The sequence below is a fragment of the Stenella coeruleoalba genome, assembly GCF_951394435.1.
Source record: "Stenella coeruleoalba genome assembly, chromosome: 8".
NCBI classification, from domain to species: domain Eukaryota; kingdom Metazoa; phylum Chordata; class Mammalia; order Artiodactyla; family Delphinidae; genus Stenella; species Stenella coeruleoalba.
In genome coordinates, this window is record NC_137154.1 from 11,731,779 (window position 1) to 11,745,677 (window position 13,899).

The 13,899-nt window shown below is 41.8% G+C and overlaps 1 protein-coding gene across 10 annotated transcripts in view; it reads right to left on the reverse strand.

Annotated features, from left to right (window-relative positions):
* The window catches only part of CTNND1 (catenin delta 1), a 52,827-nt gene extending 39,091 nt beyond the window's left edge, over positions 1 to 13,736 (reverse strand). For 8 of the 10 annotated variants that reach the window (XM_079928687.1, XM_079928686.1, XM_079928683.1 and 5 more), the window contains exon 1: positions 7,847 to 8,059. The gene's annotated coding sequence lies outside the window, so the exon portion shown is untranslated. The other 2 variants (XM_079928681.1, XM_079928682.1) reach the window with 2 other exon arrangements.
* Positions 13,737 to 13,899: the final 163 nt, after the last annotated feature.

Below are 13,899 nucleotides of genomic sequence, written 5' to 3' on the forward strand. Positions count from 1 at the left end.
TACTTGTACCTTCACCACATGAGTACAATTTATTCTATTTTAAGAACTAGAAATTTCTTCCAGGACTTCCCTGGTGGCACAGTGGTTAAGAATCCACCTGCCAATGCAGGAGACACGGGTTTGAGCCCTCGTCCGGGAAGATCCCAAATGCCGTGGAGCAACTAAGCCCATGCGCCACAACTACTGAGCCTGCGCTCTAGAGCCCACTCGCCACAACTACTGAGCCCATATGCCACAACTACTGAGCCCATGTGCCACAACTACTGAAGCCCGCAGGCCTAGAGCCCGTGCTCTGCAACAACAGAAGCCACCGCAATGAGAAGCCCGTGCACCGCAACGAAGAGGAGCCCCCGCTCGCCACAACTAGAGAAAGCCTGCGCTCAGCAACAAAGACCCAACGCAGCCAAAAATAAATGAATGAATAAATAAATTAAGAAAAAAAAAGAAATTTCTTCCACATTATGTGTCAGTGAGGCAAAGTGATGCCCATGAAGACCACCAATCTAAGGGGAAAAAAGACGGGAGGCAAAAAGACAAAGGGAGACACCAAATAAAAAGAGGAAAGCAAATGAAAAGAAGAAAATGTAGGAGAATCAGTAGAGGGAAATGGGGGTTTAAAAAAAATATGGAGAGCTGGGTGAAGGAGTTATGACAGGAAGCTACGGAGTGTCAATAGAAATTAAGTTTAAATACTATTCAGAACACTAGCTTCATGGGTTATTTAGTATGAGGGAAGGAAAAAAAGAAGGAAAATCTTAGGCTGGAAGAAACCAGAAGTTTGCAGGCAAGGCTGCATCTAACACATATGTATTTCCCACAGGCCACAGTTGAGCTCTTCCACACAGAAGAGCAGACTTTTTTCTTAGAGGCACACTTCTCATAGGAAGCACTGATGAACTCAAAATTCCTACAAGTCTCAGTTTAAATAAAGGTTGAAAATAGAAAATGATGTTTCCTGAACATAAAAAAGGGAGGTTTATTTCAAGAAAGACATAGTAAAAAAAAACTGCCTTCATTGCTATGTAACTGTTTCCTGTACGTTCAAAACTAACGTTATCCTAAAAAATCCTGGTTGGACAAGTGAGACGGCAAGGAAAAGAATCTGGTTCAAAGTCAAGAATAATAAACCCAAAGAGAGCTTTTTCAACCCACTCTCTGCCAAGATTAAAGGAAGTTTATCCTTGGGTGCTAGAGTTCTGTCTCTTGTAGACACAAAAAGGTGGGAGAAACTTGTATTGCTGTTTTTTCCCCTAAAGTATCCAAGACTCCTAAGAAATTACTGCAAGAGATTCAAGCTTTGCCACCAGCTTCTCCTCCCTCACTCATACCTTACTTTACTTTATTAAGGGTTATCCATTCCCCTAGCACCCATATTTTGGACAACCCTGCCCATGTAACTCCCCAAACCTGCCTATTGCTAAAGGCACTTTTTTCCCCATTAAAGAAAAAAAGTTAGCCTATCCATCCAGGATGCCCATTTATTCTGTAATATAAGCATCTATAGCCACCATAGAGTCTCAGGTTTTAAGACACCTTAGAGGGAACTTAGTCCAACAGACAAATGATGTTTGTTTGAGTTCACTTAAAGTATCCATTCTAATAGCAAACACAAGGTGTTCCCATGAGCTGGGCAACATCCTATGAATTTTGCACGTATTAAGTCACTTCATCATCACAACAATCCTGTGAGATGGTTAATATTATTGTCCTTATTTTACAAACAAGGAGATCAAGGCATAGAGCAATTAAACAATTTTCCCAAGGTTACTTGGCTAGTTAAGTGGTAGAAGATTTGAACCCATGCAGTCTGGCTCTGGCATCCATGCTCTTAACCATGCAAAGCTGCCTTGCCTCTCTACATTTATGGAACACTGAGATTGGAAATTCCCTGTTTAGTCAGCATATTGATCAAAAAATACAGAATAATTAAGCATTTGTGGCAAAATTTTAACAATTGGTGTCAAGGTGAATGAAAGGTATATAGGAGTTATTGTGCTACTCTTCCAACTTTTCTGTAAGCTTGAAATGTTTTCAAAATAAAAAGTTAAAGTTTCTTTTATCATCACACAATGGCACAAGTTTTGTGAAAGTGATGCCCAAATTATCTGTTAGCCATCAGAGAAGGCTTTAAGAAAAGTCTGGATCCTTAGAATGTTCCCACTACATGCTTGATTTAAATTGCCCACCCCGGGACTTCCCTGGTGGTGCAGTGGTTAAGAATCCGCCTGCCAGTGCAGAGGACACGGGTTCGAGCCCTCGTCCGGGAAGATTCCACATGTCACGCAGCAACTAAGCCCATGCGTCACAACTACTGAGCCCACGTGCCACAACTACTGAAGCCTGCGCGCCCAGAGCCCATGCTCCGTAACAAGAGAAGCCACCGCAATGAGAAGCCCACGCACTGCAATAAAGAGTAGACCCCGCTCGCCTCAACTAGAGAAAGGCTGCGCACAGCAACGAAGACCCGGCGCAGCCAAAAATAAATAAATAAATTTTAAAAAAATAAAATAAATTGCCCACACCACTCCAGAAAGGCTTAAGAACTCACTGGAGAGGAAATGGCCTTAAAAATGGGGAACACTGTCCCTGAACCAGAATAGTAAATGTGGGCCCCGTTCTCAATACTCAATATTTAATAATCAATAACACGCAATTCCAAGTAGACTTAGTGGGAAAAAATTACTTCTAAAAATACATTATACAATATAACTAACTACAAATCAATCCATACCCTTATATCCCACTTGAACAGTTTTTCTTCCCCGCCTTCACAATCTCCCTGCCAGGCTGTATCAATGCCCTCTATTGCAAACCTTGGAGGCAGCTGCATTTAGGCAGAGCAATCCCTATTTCAGCTTCTCAAAGCATTTAACCCCTTTTGCAAGGGAAGAGAACATGAAATCACATACTGATAACCTATGGCTTGTTCCTTTAGGCAAATTTCTTGTTACTATTATTCCAAATTTCCCATGAAAATTAATTTGGGTTCTTAAACTCATGAACTTCCCACTTTGTGAACAAAATCTCCTGAAGTTTCACAGTGAAAGCAGTGAAAAAAGTACAATGATATCCAAACATACTTTCTTTGAAGCACTAATGTTCAAAACTACGTTCCCGGGCTTCCCTGGTGGCGCAGTGGTTGAGAGTCCGCCTGCCGATGCAGGGGACATGGGTTTGTGTCCCAGTCCGGGAAGATCCCACATGCCGTGGAGCGGCTGGGCCCGTGAGCCGTGGCCGCTGGGCCTGCGCGTCCAGAGCCTGTGCTCTGCAACGGGAGAGGCCACAACAGTGAGAGGCCCGCGTACCGAGGAAAAAAAAAAAAAAAACACTATGTTCCCAAGCTTTTTGTTTTTATTAACAAGTATAAAAACCATTCACTTCCAACATGGCTGAAAGCAATAGTTCCCTGCTGCTGCCCTAATATGTTCTGGGTAATGAGTTCCTCTCCCCAAGAAAATGGCTGCATTTAAGGTTTCAGTGGTTGAAGTTAACAGCTGCCTATAGTATGAAATGAACTGACTAGGACCCTTACTTTTTTCTTTTTTTTTAAATTTATTTATTGATTTATTTTTGGCTGCGTTAGGTCTTCGTTGCTGCACACGGGCTTTCTCTAGTTGCGGTGAGCAGGGGCTACTCTGTTGGGGTGCTTGGGCTTCTCACTGTGGTGGCTTCTCTTGTTGTGGAGCACAGGCTCTAAGCGCATGGGCTTCAGTAGTTGTGACACACAGGCTCAGTAGTCGTGATCTGCGGGCTCTAGAGCACAGGCTCAGTAGTTGTGGCACACGGGCTTAGTTGCTCCGTGGCGTGTGGGATCTTCCCGGACGAGGGCTCGAACCCATGTCCCCTGCACAGGCAGGCGGATTCTTAACGACTGCGCCACCAGGGAAGTCCCGGACCCTTACTTTTTACACTATTATTTGTACCGTCTGCCCAGAAAGAAAACAGGATTAAAGAGAAATTAAAATTTTAAATCTTCAATTATTTCCAGAAACTTTATTTAAAAATGGAAGGTGGGGCTTCCCTGGTGGCACAGTGGTTGAGAGTCCACCTGCCGATGCAGGGGACACGGGTTCGTGCCCCGATCCGGGAAGATCCCACATGCCGCGGAGCGGCTGGGCCCGTGAGCCATGGCCACTGAGCCTGCGTGTCCGGAGCCTGTGCACCGCAACGGGAGAGGCCACAACAGTGAGAGGCCCGCGTACCGCAAAAACAAAAAAAAGGAAGGTGGGAGATGTGTAAAAGGTTGAAACTACAGACTAAAGTTTCAAAATTACATTGCAATTTTATTAATCTTTGTTGAATTGCTTCCTATTTCAACTTCCTTTCAGCCTTCCCCACAAAAGTCCCTCACTGATTCCCATAGTGCCTATTTAACCAAAGCTTACTAAGCACCTCAATATATCCCAGACACTAAGATAGGTGCTAAGAGGATACAGAGGTAAAACAGTACCTACACTCAAACAGGTCAGTACAGAGGGAAAGACAAAAATAAAAGATAATTTAATAGAGACACAGATGTAGAGAACAAATGTATGGACGCCAAAGGAGGAAAGTGGGGGGAGGGGGGAGGGATGAACTGGGAGATTGAGATTGACAATATATACACTAATATGTATTAAAATAGATAACTACTAAGAACCTGCTGTATAAAAAATAAATAAAATTCAAAAAATAAATAAATAGACAATTTTAATACAGTGTGATAAACATTATTTGAACTACCTGCTACAAACCTCTCCCTGCAAGTTGGCAATATCATTCCAAACCACATGCCAGAAAATTCTCTGGAAGAAGAAATTTCACTGACAATCAAATGAAGTTTGAGACATTTCTAGTAAGTTTAAGAAATTCGAGGAGGGCAATGGTGTGCATATGGAAAGACTCCTGTTCTAAAGATTGAAATAATAGCCATTCTAACAAATCTCGCTCCCCACCTCCCCACAGGCTTTATGGGAAATGGATTTTTTTTACGTACATTACTCTAACACGGAGGGGGTTGGAAATCTAAATGAGCACTGACCTTCAGCAAGATGAGCCTCTAGCAAGGGCTCATTTTAGTTCTGGCTCTTGTTTCTATTCTCTGTGGAGAATGGCAGTGTTTTAGTGGTTAAGTCCACTAACTTTGTAGTTAGTCAGACCAGGGTTTAATCCTGGCCTTGGTCACTTACAAGCACTGAAATTTTCAGCAAACCTCAGCTTCTCTGAGGCTCAAATTCCTTAAGGAACGAAAAATAAACCAAGAAACAAACAAACAAAAAGTTGTTGTAGGAAATTAAGTAAATACAATAGTTTATGCAAAATGCTTAGCATTCAGTAAAAAAACAAGGAGGGGGGTGGGGGAGGGAGGGTGGGCAGTTATTAACAAGGGACCACCAGGTACCAAAATAGAAAGCAATAAATTATTACAGAGCTAATCATTTTGCTATTCCAATTGAATAGTGATCTATGCTTAATTTATTTGCATCCATCCTCTCTCACTCATCCCTAGAGAGCAACTACCTCATAAACCCAATTCAAGGCTGAATTGCAATTACTTGGAGCTTTTTTTTTATTTTTAAGATTTCCAATAGTCCCCATTTTTATCCTAGCTGAAAGAACATGTTCTAACCCCTCTAACTCTCCATAACTGGAACCCTAAGAAAGGCACTAGGGCTCTAAGCACCCAAAGGAGGCCCCCACCTGGAACATACCATACCTTAGTCATATAACAAAGAAACCAACAGCATATAGGAGTCAGACAAGGAAAGAAAAATCTGCACAACTCTCACTTACTTGTCTTTTTTTACCCCAAAACCAAAATGGGGAGCAAAACAAAAAATAAAAGATTTACTTATTCACACCCCTTATTATATTTCCGGGAAGAACTAGTAGAGGTGAGGTAAAAGACAAATCTTCCATCTTATCAACCAAAAGGCTCTAATAGTACACACCAGTCAAAACAATGCCTCAGTTCGTGAAACAGTCCTGGACGCTAGTTAACTAGGATGTTCACTGCAGCTACACAAAGCCCAGCATTTAAAGCTGGACCCAAACCACCACCACTCAGTCATCCAGAATCTATTTTCAAACTGCCTTTGTACTCCTTCTTCAGATTCCCTCATCCCTCCCCCTAAAGGCTGAGTGGGAAACTGACACTCCGGTAGCAACATGACCAATTCTCCAAAGATCCACCAAGAAACCCCTAGGCTGGGGTCAAGGCAGAAAGAGCATTTGAAAATCTGGAAATGAAACAAGAACTACAGCCCAACAAACTGTACACATTGTCCTTTTTCTTTCTTTTTAACTGCACTTGCTATAATTAGGAGATCCAGACATTAAAATCTTACTGTAGCCCTTGCATAAATTATATTAAAAGAAGGAACAAAGTTCCATTTCCTCTGAAGCCACAACCTCACAAGAATGAAATCAGCTTTCAAGAAATACTCATGTCTGGAAAAGAAATTCAAGGAAGTGCTCTAGTCTGAAAAGAATTAAGGGGTGGGGGGTACAAAATCAGAGGATTATTATAGATACATACCAGTTTAAAGCTAATGAGCAGCTTACATATTAAGGCCCACCTTGTTACAATTAGGCAGTATCTATTGCAGTTTTAATTTTCAAATGATTCGCATTTTCAAAGGGAGAAGGAAGAGAACATCCAGTTTTCAGCCACTGATGAGTTGGTTATATGGTTATCTGGCATCAGTATTTTTACAAGAATGTGTTTGCAAAACAAAAACAAATCTTAAAATTAAATATAAGATATGAAAGCAGTCATGGGCCTTCAGATCTTAAAAACTTCTGATTTCACGGCAAATTAACCAAATAAAAAACCCACCTCCAAAAAACAACTTTCAGTTTGGTTTAAAAATAAGAATTCCCCTTGTGCTTTCTCAACTGCATCCTAAACACTAAAGTTTGTGTAAGTGTTTTACTCTTAGCCTAACCTTATTTTAATCCAAGGCCCTTTCAGAGAGCACAAAGCTGAAAATATTTTCACATGTGCCACTTTACTCAGGTGAACTAACAAGCATCATTAGAATTTCCTTACTCCTTTAAGCACATAAACCAAACGTTATCGTATATGCAGACTGAACATACAATACCTCCACAAATCTTTGCTAGCAAAGGTAGTTTTAGAAGTAAGGGGATGGCAATTCAGTTACCATGGATCCATTTATTTTCTTTTATAAGGCAAAGCAGGGAGGCTAAGTCTAGAAGGAGAATGAGGCTCCTACCCACCACACCTGGAAAAGTAAAAGAAGGATCCACCCAGGAACAGCAGGGCTGAAACCGATCTGGGCCGTTCAAACTCTCTATGGGAAAAAAATATCACCATTTAAGCTGCAAAGCTCCCTGCAACTTTCCACTTCCACAAATCTAATGATAAAAGGGAGAAAAAAAAGTTTTGAAACGTATGAAGAACCATCTGTATAACTAGCTTCCGACCCGGACAAATTCCTTTCCCAACCCACACGCAACATGCCAAAAAAACCAACTTTTGGTTTGGGCTCTGAAAACAGAAGTTTGTTAGCCTAACCTAGAAAAAAAATACATAAAATCAAAGAACACACCAAAATGTAAATTTATGGAATTGCTCTCACCCCCCTGAATCTATTCATCTCCCTACATTAGAGAGACCAGAAGTTTGTTTCTGGGTCTTGAATATTTTACTTTGCTTTAAATATGATAAAAATACCAAAATTCCCCAAAATAAGTAGAAAGAAAAATTAACTGCTTAAAAGTTACCCGTCAGCATAACAGACCCTCTCGTTTTTAAATTCCCTCGGTTACCATAAGACAAAAATTCAACTTGGCTTATCCTCCTTTACCCGTCTATACACATATTTTTTAAAAAGGCACACACCTCAAACGTGGACTTCTAAAAACCAGTCCTTTAAGAAAGAAAACCAAGGCTTCGTCAATGTTCTGAGAAAGACAAATCCAGCAAGGTTGTTGATTTTTCGCCACCTCTTCCTCCTTTCAGGATCTTTCCTGCTCTTCTTTCTCTCTCTCCCTCTTTTTTTTTCTCTCAGATCCAACACCTAAAATGGAAGTTGCACCCAGCCAGAGGCTAGGGAGCCTGGGTGGTGACAAACTGATCTGGCAGCCCTACCCCCTCGCTTTCCTAAGTGATGTCAGCCCCTGAGAACTTCCAATAGGAGCCGGGCATAAATCAGGGAGCTGATTTTATCCAATAGGAAACTTTATTATAGGAAATTAAAAAAAAAAGGGGGGGAGAGCAAGAGGAGGAGAAAAAGACAGGGGGAAGTTTTATATATATATTTATATTTAAAGTGGAGACCTATATGATCTCTGAGGAATTATGCAGAGCTGGGAGGGGTCGGGGGAAGGGGGCTGAAGGAATAAGGGGTTTTCAGAATGGCATGCCTAAGAACCTCGGCTCTCTTTGATGGTAGGGTTCTTGCTCCCTCCTTCCTTTCCGGGTGGGGAAGCAAAAAAGAGCTGATTTTATTTGCCTGCTGCTATTTGGTTTGTTGCTTTCTACCCCAAAGCATTTCCCCAAAGGAAGACAGGAAGGGAAGGAGCGTGAAATGCTAGAAACAGGACTACAATGTGTTGATTGGGACGGTAGGGGATATCTGAGGTAAACTCTCAATTTTATTGTTTTGGTTTAAATGCATTAGAGTTAATTAGAAAACCTAATGCTTGGACTTGTTAACAATTTTCAGTGTCTATACTTTCAACCAGAAGGAAGCTGAATCCACTAGGCTGTTGAGGAAAATCACTGTCTTCCCATTTGTCCCCAAATCAAAATAATGTGGGTTTGAGGGGGAGAGTAAATGATATCCAATAAACAATATATTTGGAGGAGACGAGAGCATGTGTAAGGAAAAGAAAATCTCATACCTAGAAAATTCAATTTATTTGTTAACTTTGAGCTTAAGACTGTCTAGTTCATACATTCTGTTTATGCTTGACCTAAATAAAGGATTATAGCAAGTATTCTTTTTCTGAATTAAGAGTTATCTTTAATATGTTCTTAGACTATTAGGCCATGAAGGACAGAGATTGAAAAAATTTTTTTTTTACATGCTTGACAAAGACTAGTATTTTATGGTCATTCGGGGATTAGCTATGTGAAAATCATACTGATAAACTGAAATTTTTCTTTCTTACTGAAAAATCTGTCCTGTAAACTGCTACCAAATGAATCTTCATAACAGTTTCATAATCTAAAATAGTTAAGAGCATAGGTTCTGCAGTCAGACTGACTGGCTTCAAACCTTCTCTTCTGTAAGTATACTTAATCAAGTCAATGTACTACATACTTTGTGACCTTGTAAAAGTTAGATAATCTCTCTGTGACTCAGTTTCTTAACTATAAAATGGAGATAATAGCTATATCTCTTTCACAGGACTGTTGTGAGAATTAAAATACACATAAGGTTCTTAAAATAATGCATGGCATACAGTACAAACTCAATAAGAATGAGTTATTATTACCAATATCTATCCTACCAAAAAAACTTTCAGTGATTCACCACTGCCCAATAATAGCAATGAATAAATGAAGCATCTATCACGTGAGGGCACTTTGCACTCACTGTCCCTAACTTCTCAAACACCACCATGGAGATAGTATTACCACTGTTTAGAGACGAGAAAATCAAGGCTCAGCAAGGTTAAGAAACTAACCTGAGCTCATCTGGCTAAGGAGTGAGCCCCTCATCAGTCTGACTCCAAGGCCCATGCTCTTTCCATTACCTTACACTGTGGTCGGGATGAAGGCCAGGTTCCTCGTCTGTTTTCAAGATGCCATATCTATTCATCCAATACATTAAAGTAACACTTATTAACCATAATCTGACCTTTCCTTATCTTTCTAAACTGAAATTCCGCTCCTCCTCAGGATGAAAGTGCCCTTCTAATCAGGTTTATCTGATCGTTATCCACCCCCTCATATTTGGTCTTTTGTCTCATATACCCTCATATTTGGTCTAATGTGGCCAAGTGCTGGAAGACGTTACAGACATCACAGCACTTGTCTGATGGGGTTTAAACAAACTGTAATAGAATAGGAAATGAATACATTTGACAGAGAAACAAACAGCCTTTAACTCTCATTGTCTAAGAATCTTTTCCAGTTACCTTATCACATCTTCTACCTCTACTTTCCATCTATTCCTAGTCCTACATAGCAAGTTTAAAAGCCAAAGATGAAAAAAAAAAAAGCCAAAGATGATTGTCAAAGGAAAACAATCAACACATATGTTTGTTGATTCACTGGTTCCTAGATCAGAGCCATTATCTAGAATATGCTATGATTTTCTAGAGGTGGATTAGGCTTGTTTCCTTCACACCACCAGTAACTTGCAAGTATTTTGCCTTCCTTTTTTCGTGTGTATGTATGTGTGTGTGTGTGTGTGTGTGTTCCTGTCTCCCTCACCGGAAGATAAGCTCCATGAAGGCATAAAAAATGTCTTTCTAGTTTATGGTGTATCCCCAGAGCTCAGCCTTGTATCTCATATTTAGCAACAGATGAATAAATGAATGAAGTCTGTTAGCTTACTAGTTATATAATCCTGGACAAGCCATTTAACATTAATGAATTTGTAGATAACATTCAAAATAAAATTATATACAAGTCAAAAAAGTTAACTCAGTGGTGAAAAAGTTGTTAAATTTTAAATTTATCTCAAACAGCCATCTCCAAATAAAGAATCACAAGGATTAATACTCACTGAGAGAAAAACTGTTTATACTCAGTGAACAGAAAAAAGACTAGTTCCTTCTGGGTTATTCTGAGCACCATCCCACTCTTCCAGACGTCAAGGATAATGAAATAGACAAGTTTCCTGCTCTCAAGTTTACATTCTAGTTGGGGTGGTGTGGGGGGAGGTTGCAGAAGATTAACAGATAAGATGTCAGATGGAACATTATGCAGAGATCAAAACAGACTGATGAGAATGACTTGGGGCTTGTTCTAGACTGGATGTCAGGGACAGTCCCTCTGGACAGGTGACATTTAAGTTGAAATATGAATGGTAAGAAGCAGCCAACCATGAGAAAATATAAGCAATGGCAACTACTAATGCCAAAGCCCTAAAATGTGGGGCTGAAACATACTGGATCCAGCAGAGCATGTTGGAAATGAGGAGGGAGGGATAGGTGGGAATCAGAATATGAAGGGTTCTATAGGTTAGAGAAAGGAGTTTTGATTTTATTCTTAGGTAGAAGAAAGCCTGAGGGGATTTTAAACAGCAGAATGACATAATCCAGTCCACATTTTGAAAAGATCTGGCTGCTTATGTGACAAATGGATTAAAGGAAGGGCAAGAGGACTTCGCTGGTGGTACAGTGGTTAAGAATCTGCCTGCCAGTGCAGGGGACACGGGTTCAAGCCCTGGTCCAGGAAGATCCCACATGCCGCAGAGCAACTAAGCCCATGCACCACAACTACTGAGCCTGCTCTCTAGAGCCCGTGAGCCACAACTCCTGAGCCCGTGAGCCACAACTACTGAAGCCCACGCACCGAGAGCCAGTGCTCCGCAACAAGAGGAGCCACCACAATGAGAAGCCCGTGCGCAGCAACGAAGACCCGACACAGCCAAAAATAAATTAAAATTTTTAAAAATAACAATAATATTAAAAAGTAGGGTCAGGAGTGAAAGCAAGGAAATTAGTTTGAAGGTCAAGTTGCAGTGATATGGAGTTGACTACAGCGGTAGCAGTAAAAATGGAGATAAGTCAATGGATTGAGGATGTGTTCAGAGATACAGGGTTGATTTTGTTTGGGGCTTTTTTTTCTTTCCTTTTTTGCTTTTTGGTTTTGTTTTTTATGCATGGAAGACTACAGTCAGTGCTCACTCTTACAGCTCTCAAAGTTTAACTGCTCCACCAACAACCATCACCACATACACACAAAGAAAAGATACCATAAAATGGTGAAAGATTAGAGAAGAGCCGTGAAATAAAATTATACTTAAAAAAGAAGTGTTGGGGGCTTCCCTGGTGGCGCAGCTGTTGGGAGTCCGCCTGCCGATGCAGTGAGAGGCCCGTGTACCGCAAAAAAAAAAAAAAAGTGTTAAAATATTATGTAGGGTAGAGCATTGTGCTGTGATGGCTCTACTTCTAAAACAGACTAAAACTATAAATGCCAAGGAGAAGAATTTTTTTTTTTTTTTTTTTTTTTTGCGGTATGCTGACCTCTTACCGTTGTGGCCTCTCCCGTTGCAGAGCACAGGCTCCGGACGCGCAGGCTCAGCGGCCATGGCTCACGGGCCCAGCCGCTCCGCGGCATGTGGGATCCTCCAGGACCGGGTCACGAACCCGTGTCCCCTGCATCGGCAGGCGGACTCTCAACCGCTGCGCCACCAGGGAAGCCCAGAAATTTAAAAAAATCCAACTCCAAAAAAACACTGGCTATCCATACAAAGGAAAACAAAACATTTTTACTCTTTTCTACCCTCTGATGACAACACATTACCATACAAAGTTTGTCATTTTTGAAGCCCTGCGTAGGATGGCCATTTATCATTCCCTTTAGAAAATCTACTAACACAAGATGTAACTAAAATTGGATTAAAAAAAAAACATAAAACCAAGAAGTGTGTCCTCGTACCTCTTGAAAATTAATCTAATCCTGATAATATATTCATGAGGAGATATAATACTTATATTTTCTTTACAACCCCAAAGAATCACCTATAGTGGTATTGCACCTGCGTAATCTAGTCTTGATTCCACAGTAACAGATGCGTGAACAAGTACTGTTCTGCCTGTTTTTCCTTGCTTGCTCGCTTTGTGTGTGTGTGGGTGCTGACAACACCTAAAACCTGTCCTTCTGCTAAGTTTTATGTCCTTTCACGAACTGTTACCTCTTCAAAATATGACGGCAACCAAAAATGTCTTCTGTTCCTTGTTTCTTTCTTCGTTTTAAGAGCAGGAGCCTCAAACTAGGGAAAATATTACCTGACTTGGAAATCCACCCCCACCCCGCATATTTCAATCAACCACCTCAAATGCTTTTTGAAAAGGTGTAAAATATCAGTAAAGATACATTTGAGCGCCCTGTACTACTCACCCCTCTACGTTTTGTCCGTGGGCAGGTTCCCCTTCTCTCAGACATCGTCCTTCCTGCCTCCAGTTGGCCTCCGCGGGGGCTGCTCCGGGCGAATTCACCACACCTTGTCCCCAGTGGCGTTGGATTCAGCCGGCTCTGTCCAGCGCTGGACATACCAGGCAGCTACCCGAAGCCGGGACCCGGGTCCTAACGCGCACGGGGGAGAGAGCAGCTGTCCAGATTTCTAACGTGCCTTGGCATTCTCTCTAAATGTTTAATCTCGAGATCTTCTAATTTTTGATATCATCCCTAAGAACAGCTGTTTCCAGTCGGGAAGTGTGCGAAGGAAATCAACACCAGTGACCCCCTCCAGACGGAAAGGTCTGCCACCCCCTGGGTCACCAGGTCTCCGAGATGAGGGGCTGGAGTGGAATCTGTGAAATATTTGAATTCAGAAACTAGCCCGAAGACCTTGTTCCAGAACATTCCTGGCCTTAGGAGCCATCTAGTGAGAGACATGGGGGACAAGGTGCAGCTGGAGCCATCCAGAGGTCTTCTCCTCCATTACGCCTGGGGCACTCTTAGTGAGGCCGAGGCCATTCGCAGCCTCCTCAAAGGGAAGCCGCAGATGCCCTTCTACCACCTTGGAGCCTGCCCTGTTGGGAGTCCTGAGCCTCTTTTCCGTGTGTTTTCATCGGGTACAGAGGACGAGGCTGGCTTCCAGAAGAATTCCTTCCGAGCGGGCCCTTCCCCCTTCCTCTTGCAGCCCTATCGCCTTCCCGCAGCCTCCAAGTCCCTCGAGACTTAGCCTCCCGCCCAAAGCGCTCGTCCTGTGATTGGCTCTTTGAGGAGCCTCGGCCAATAGGGATAACGTATTCGGGCAGACGTAGGCC